This window comes from Otolemur garnettii, unplaced genomic scaffold (genome assembly GCF_000181295.1).
Source record: "Otolemur garnettii isolate 467f Iridium unplaced genomic scaffold, OtoGar3 scaffold00001, whole genome shotgun sequence".
Lineage (NCBI taxonomy): Eukaryota > Metazoa > Chordata > Mammalia > Primates > Galagidae > Otolemur > Otolemur garnettii.
In genome coordinates this window covers 66,952,923-66,961,232 of record NW_003852396.1, presented here as the reverse complement: position 1 = coordinate 66,961,232, position 8,310 = coordinate 66,952,923, and positions in this window count along the sequence as shown.

Sequence of the window (8,310 nt, the reverse complement as noted above, 5' to 3'; positions counted from 1 at the left end):
CTCAACATAAGCAGCTATCACTGGTCAGTCTCATACAGTATTCAATAGAGAAATTAAGGAGGCTATCACCTGTTGCTATGGGTGCTTCCTAGCAACCAAATCACTTGGGCATCACTTCTTTCTCTGCAAATGATGAGTTGCAACTTCTGAGCCACATTACTTCATTCTCAACCTCCAGCAAAAAAAAAAAATGGGGAGGGATGCTGATTTCTAGATTATTTGAACTTGAAATAATAGGGGTGTTTTTCACACAAGCCCCTCCAGTGTAACTCAATTTTGTGAGCCAAAGGCAGACATAGTCTAACATTAGGACACTGTAATTTTCAGTTGCACATACAACATATTCCATTATGTTGACAGGTACATTCTAATGTTGTTGTTAGTTAGTTAAAACTTGTCTTTTTAAAAATCCAGTGAAATTAGTTGATTTTTGTGTCAACAACATTTTCCTTTAATGCAATTCAGCCAAATTTTACTGAGATTCTTCTTCTATAATATGTAAACAGATTCGTGTTCTCAATGCTGATATACTGTAGCAGGTTAGATATTAGACATGACTGCAAGAAACAAATGCAACAGAGTAAGATAAAGCCCAAAGATTAGTTAAAGATATATTGGCATGTATATTGTTTCAGTTGTTTTCCTCATGTCCCTGGATAACAGAGATATTAACAGTTGTTGAGGCTTTATTAGTCCTGGTTTATTTGCTACTTAGCCCTTCCTGTCCAAGTGTCATGAATGATAGGTGATAGGAAATAGGTCTCACAGTGCTTAGAGAATTTGTGAAGTTCACCATATCCCCTCCCTTGCAGCTCATTCTTCAGCCTCAATGCCATAACTAAAATATTGAAGGTAACTGTGATATTTTCTGTAAAATATGCTGATTCTGTAAGTGCTTATTTATCCTGCGATTCATTGCCCAGGAGAGCAGGGGTTTCAGTTTAAAGCAATGACAGAAACTCATATTATATGTGAGCATCACATGCTGATCCCTGTCATCTGGCTCCACTTTGCATAATGACTCATTCGGTCTTTCCTTACTAATCTACAAGTTTTGTTTTAGCACCCTATACTGTTACCTAGCCCATAAGGATCTCCCTTCTTTTTCTAAATAGTACAAAACGTTAACCTCACAAACCAACCTGAACAAAATGATTTGTAGATACGTGTAGAAGAAGAAAGAAAGGAAACTCATATTTATTGCACACTTTCTTGCAGGCGGGCAGTGACTAAGTAATTTCACATGAGGAGACCAGTCAAGTTTCATGGAAAAAGTGAAATGCGAGGTGGATTCAGGGCATGGCTGGCATAAGACTTCCTTACTCTGGCATGAGCAAAGTCGAGTATGCTATAGCAGAAAGAGACCTTTAGAAACAGTTTTTCGTACATGTACTCTAGGTCTGCTGCTTACCTTCCGAGATCCATTCTCCACCTTCCAGCTCTCTCAACCTCTGGCGTCCTGTTGGATTTTCCAATTTGGAAACCCATGAAAATGGTAGGAAAGGAGAGGAAGGTGGAAATAAATCACAAACCAGTGATCACTAAATCTCAGAAGTCTCTATTTTTTCGTTCTGCAAATCCCTCCAGACATAGTGAGAATAGTTTTCTTCTGTAACTAGCCTTGGTACTTAATCATACCTTGTGGTTTCTCTACAGCTGGCTACCTTTTATAACTAGTCCCTTTGTTAAACTCTCCCCACATTAATGTGCCATCTATTTCCCGTGGGGAATGTGATTGAGTCTCAGCCTGATGCTGACTGTGCAATTTGAATCTGACTCTTGTTAATCATCACTCTAACTTTGCGAGAGTATAGTTACCTTCTTTCGAATTTTTCACATTTCTAATTGCCGTCCTAGTTATTTCTTCTACTACATGACTGAACTATGCAAGATACTATTTTGTTCTCTAAATTTTCTGGGTTGGCTGGTGGGGTGAGCTGAGTTGGGACTCAACCTGCAATAGTACTGTTTTATTCACCACAGCACCAACACAAGAATAAGTTCTGAACACTCATGGGGGCTCAAGGTGGTTTGGCTGTTTGATGTCTAATGATGACTCTTCCTTTTAGATTAGTCCCTACCTCCATCTCAATTGGTGGATTCTCTATTGCTATAGTCAGCTTCTTAATTAAAGCTTAAAATACTAATAACTCATGATGTAATCTTGATTTTTGGCATAATGAAGAGCAATTAGATCGGAAGACTCTAGGGCTTTCTGTATAATGCATACTCTTCCACTAGCTAGCTACATGACTGTTAGAAGTCACTTTTGAACTTTGACTTCTTGATTAATTGCAGAAAGAAGTTTTCTATTCCATATGATTTTATGATGTATGGGTTTAAATTATGTTGGATTTTCATGGTGATCTAAAAAGACTTTTATCACTGTAAAACAGTGTACCCCACATGAGAGGTAGTTATTTTAATGTTAATGAAATGGTCTGTTGTCAAACACTGGGCAAGCCACATTCCTATACATGGTTAGTCTGCATATATAGACATAGAGTACTTCCTTTTTCATTTTTAGTGAGACAAATATTGTCACAATTAAGCAGATAATATGTCCAGCATTAAAAACAAAGTTATACTCTGGTCACGGCCACTCACACACATGGCTTATGTATAACAGTTGATTATTGTGTTTTAGTTCTATTTAATTATCATCGCTTGCATGGACATTTTATACTGACATGTTTATTTTTCCGAATATGGTGTCTGTGACTTAAGTTGAGAATATTTTTTCAGAATGACAATCATAGAAAACTTAAGTGTCAGATTTATTAAGATAAAATGTGAACTTTCATCACTGTGGATTAAATTACATTACAAGAGAATAGGTTGCAGTGTATGGCCTAAAGCCCCCAGCCTATTTTCTAGAGGTCAGTTCTTTGTTTTTTTTTTAATGATCTTCTTCTTTTTTTTTTTTTTATTAAATCAGCTGTGTACATTAATGTAATCATGGAGTACAGTGTAGTGTTTTCATATAAAATTTGAAATATTTTCATCAAACAGAGTAACGTAACCTTCATATCATTTTCTTAGTTATTGTGTTAAGACATTTATATTCTACTTTTAGAAAGATTCACTTGTACCCTTGTAAGATAAATCATAGAGATAATTCCACCAATCACCCTCCCTCCACCCATCTATCCCCTCCCCTCCACTTCCCCTTCCCCTTTTCTTAAACTATAATTAGGTCATGGCTTTCATATGAAAGCTATAAACTATTTTCATAATAGGGCTGAGTACATTGGATACTTTTTCTTCCATTCTTGAGATACTTTGCTGAGAAGAACATTTTCCAGCTCCATCCATGTAAACATGAAGGAGGCAAAGTCCCCATCTTTCTTTAGGGCTGCATAGTATTCCATGTTGTACATATACCACAATTTATTGATCCATTCGTGGATCGATGGGCACTTGGGCTTCTTCCATGACCTGGAAATTATGAATTGGGCTGCAATAAATATCCTGATACAAATATCTTTATTGTAATGTGATCTTTGGACTTCTGGGTATATACCTAATAAAGGAATTGTAGGATCAAATGGAAGGTCTAGAGAACTCAAACGTATTAGCAGGAAAAGAACAATTGATGCCATCTCAGGGTGGGCAAGGGACTTGAAAAGAAATTTCTCTGAAGAAGATAGGTGTATGGCCTACAGATATATGAAAAAGTGTTCACCATCCTTAATCATCAGAGAAATGCAAATCAAAACTACTTTGAGATATCACCTAACTCCAGTAAGATTAGCCCATATCACAAAATCCCCAAACCAGAGATATTGGCGTGGATGTGGAGAAAAGGGAACACTTCTGTACTGCTGGTGGGAATGCAAACTAGTACCTGCCTTTTGGAAAGACGTCTGGAGAACACTTAGAGAACTAAAAAAAGAGGTCAGTTCTTAGGAATTTCTTTTTATCCTGCAAATATTTGGCAATGGACCAATTTTGTTTTACTTTTCTTTAAAATTTCAGACTATTATGGGCATACGTATGTTTTGGTTAAATAGTTTGCTTTTGTATAGTTAATGTCAGAGTTACAGATGTGTCATTCACCTGGAAAGTAAGTTATATTCCTGTGCTATGTAGCCATTGGGAGTGAATTTAATCATCCATTTCTCCCCCTCCTCCCATGTGGAATTCCATTGAGTTTGGCTTCCCTATGAGCATATAGTTGTTGCTCAACCAGTTCCAGCTTAGTATTGAATACATGTGATATGTTTTTACCTTCTTGCAATATTTCACTTAGAAGAATGATCTCCAATTATTTTCATTGAGTGTATCTTTTTTTTTACTAACCTCTGGGTTTATTGGATCTATTTTCCTTTTCTTAGATTTCTAACTCACTAAAACTGCACAGATGGAACGTTATACAACATGGTGGGTCTTGATAACACTTGATGGTTGGAATGGTTCACTAAACAATGCAATTATCATTTTTTCTACCCACATTGGTAGTAAAATGGAGCAGCTGATTGGCTTATTGGTTTGGATAGGGTTTCATATAGTAAAGATAGTAGTTTGTTATTTTCCCCAGGGAGGAACCCTGCTGGGTGAGATTTGCTCATTTTTCCAGGTTGATTGATTGACTGCTTTGTACATGATACTTGGTTGTGTTATCACGCTGGGTGACTGAGCCATGCAAGAGTGTTGGCGAGGATACTGTGTGCCTGTGGAAGGTGATAATACTTTGGATAAAGCAACAAACAAGCAGAGCCAATCTTTTGAAAATCAAGCTATTTTCTACTAAACTACCAGTTGGGATTTATTTTTATAAGACACATGTTATCATAGTTAGGGCTTTAGACTTTAAAATGTTCCTTTTTTTGTTATAAGAACTACAAAGAAACTGCTCTTTTGTTTTTCTTAAAATCAGCCTTCAGTTGAGAATCTTTGATATTGCCAAGCTACTCTGCTTCACACAGTGGAGGAAAGAACTTGTGTTGGTTGCTGGTATCAAATTGCTAGCTTGTTCTGACTGCTTGGGATGGCCTCACCTAGAGAATCAAGACATTCCCACAGATCCAGAGATCTAATTAGCAGCACGTTCTGACTTATCAGAGCTCTTCAATCTGGATTTTAGCTTAAGACTTAGGGAAAGAAAGAGATGATTTTTCACATGATATGCTGTGAAGCACCCCTTCCCACTGTCAAGAAGCACAAATGGGAGGAAAATAGTTGCAGTGCCTCAGATGTTCAGCCGAGGATGTACAAGCTCACCTTGGTCTAGAATAGCAATTCTCAACCCGTAGGTCGTGACCCCTTTGTGGGTCAAATGACCCTTTCACAGGAGTCGCCTAAATACATCCTGCATATCAGATATTTTCATTATGATTCATAACAATAGCAAAATTACAGTTATGAAGTAGCAACGAAAATAATTTTATGGTTGGGGATCACCATAACATGAGGCATTATATTAAAGGGTTGCAACATTAGGAAGGTTGAGAACCACTGGTCTAGAATAACAGTTTTACCAGCCATGTAAAAGGGAGTATAGAAAACGATCCAAGGAGATGAAAGAGTCAATGAAATATCCATAAGCTACCAAATCTTGATATGCTTCAGTTTTTCTAGGTCATGATTTCTTGCCTGGGAAAAATAAGCCAAGATTTGTTAGCTTTCCCCTGGGCTCATTCCCTTTAAAGTCTCTACTATAGCCCAGTCTTTGAGCTTTAATCACAATTATGTATCTTTATATCAGTTGACAGGTTTTTAAAATTACTTCTAAATACCAGCAAGCTCACATGATTTTAGCTAATAAGGGCACAAGGCATTCTGAAGGTTAAACATAAACAACTTGAGGAATATAATTCAGAAAACAAGAAAAGATGATCCAGGTGCACTGTGCTTGGAGCAGGTATCCAGATAGCCATTCACTGGAAGATGGGTAGAGAGAAAAAGCCAAGCTTTGCTGAGCTGCCAGGGAGTAGTTACGGTATTTTAACTTATATTACCTTAGTTATTAGTGCATTAATTATTGTTATTGGTTATTGGTTCATTAATTAGTTATTGGTGCATTAATTCCACCCTGGCATTCATCTCAAAAAAATAGGTAGATTTCTGTGCATAGTGAGCTCAAACTTTTAACATTTTGAAATGTTCCCAGACTCAGATGCTATACAACCTTGGTTTTTAACTTGGGGGATGAAGGTTACGATGGCATCAATTACTTGGCATATTCCATTTGGCAGTCTGGAATGACAAAATCTTCATCAATACCTAACACTTCACTAAAGAAGAGGGCTTGACAGTCTCAGATAATGTTCATTTAGAGGAAAATTCTATGGTAGAATTTTTAGTGCTTTCTAACATAAGTTTCAGCAGTGGATATCTTAAACTACCTCATATCCAGAATTCAGAGGCATTGTTTCTTGGGAGTAGTTGGTTTTGGAGTAAAGAGAGTTAGCTACACAAATTTCTGAAGGGAACTATTATGGTTCCCTTGGGTAACCAGCTAAGAGCACAACTCATGAAATGTGATTTTTGTCACCTGAGAAATTTTGACTATTGAGTATATCACAAAGGATGTACTTATTTTTAAATTTTATTCAGGTTTGCTTTTGTATTTTTATTTTCCCAGATTTTACATGTGACCTAAGCTGAATAGTATTTCAGGACTTTGCAAACATTTGTCCCTTAGAAAGTGAGCATTAAATCAAACTCAGGACTCATCAATATATATAGAACAGTGATTCCCAAATTTGGAAAAGGAGGGTAGAGGGTGATCATGTATTTATTGGAAAGAGGTTCTTGATTTTATGTACAAACCAGGTATATATGCCTCCTAAATAATTAATATGCCTTTTGGGCATTTTTATTTTTTTTCAAGTCTGTGCATGTCAAATTCATAACATAATACAAAGCATTAGTAAATCCATAGGAACTTTTCTCTTCATATATTTCTATAGTTAATGGACCCTTGTGAAAAGCTTACATATTTAATTTTTTTTTAATACAGTGGAAACTTTGTGGTCCTTCTAGAAGCACAGCAAATTGACACTCAACTCATCTGTTGGTATGAACGAAGGCTTGGCAACCTCATCATTTCTAAAGCTCTCCATAGAATGGGTTTATGAAAACATTTCCTTGAGACTATTTCAGTAATGAGCATTATCTGGGATGGTAGATCCTTAGTCTAAAACTACCTACCGTGTCTTTTGCCTCTTTTGGAATGCACTTCTGTATTTCCTCAAAAACTTAAACAAACGTAAACTAACTTTTGCCTCACAGAGATCTCATGAGGTAGTATTAGAATCTTAGAAACATACAATATTTGAGCTGAAAGAGATCTTAACAATTTCAGAGCTTACCCTTTCTTTTTATTTATTTATTTATTTATCGTTGGGGATTCTTTGAAGGTACAAGAAACCAGGTTACACTCATGGCATTTGTTAAGTAAAGTCCCTCTCATAATTGTGTCTTGCCCCCCAAAGGTGTGTCACACATCAAGACCCCAACCCCCTCCCTCTTCCCTCTTTCTGCTCTTCCCTTCTCCCACCACCTCCCTCCTTCCCTCTCTTTGCTTTTCCTTTCTCCAACCCCCCTCCCTCCTTCTCTGTTTCCCTCTGCTCTCCCCTTCCCCCACGCCCCCACCATGTACTAGATCTTTAATTGTCCTCATATCAAAATTGAGTAGATAGAATTAATGCTTTTCCATTCTTGTGAGGCTTTACTAAGAATAATGTGTTTCCACTTCCCTCCAGGTTAATACAAAAGATGTAAAGTCTCCATCTTTTTTAATGGCTGAATAGTATATTCCATGTTTAATTCATCCCTGGGTTAGTGGGCATTTAGGCTGTTTCCACATTTTGGCAATTGTAAATTGAGCTGCCATAAACAGTCTAGTGCAAGTGATCTTATGGTAACTTATGGTAAAAGGATTCTTTTCCTTTTGGGTAGATGCCCAGTAATGGGATTGCCAGATCAAATGGGAGGTCTAGCTTGAGTTCTTTGAGGGTTCTCCATACTTCCTTCCAAAAATGTTGTATTAGTTTGCAGTCCCCCCAGAAGTGTAAAATTGTTCCTTTCTCTTCACATCCATGCCAGCATCTGCAATTTTGAAGTTTGGTGATATGGGCCATTCTCACTGGTGTTAGATGATATCTCAGAGTGGTTTTGATTTGCATTTCTCTAATAATTATGGATGATGAGCATTCTTTTCATATTTGTTAGCCAGTCATCTGTCTTCTTCTTCTTCTTCTTCTTTTTTTTTTTTCTTTTTCTTTTTCAGTTTTTGGCTGGGGCTGGGTTTGAACTCCAGCATATGGGCCCGGCACCCTACTCTTTTGAGCCACAGACACCACC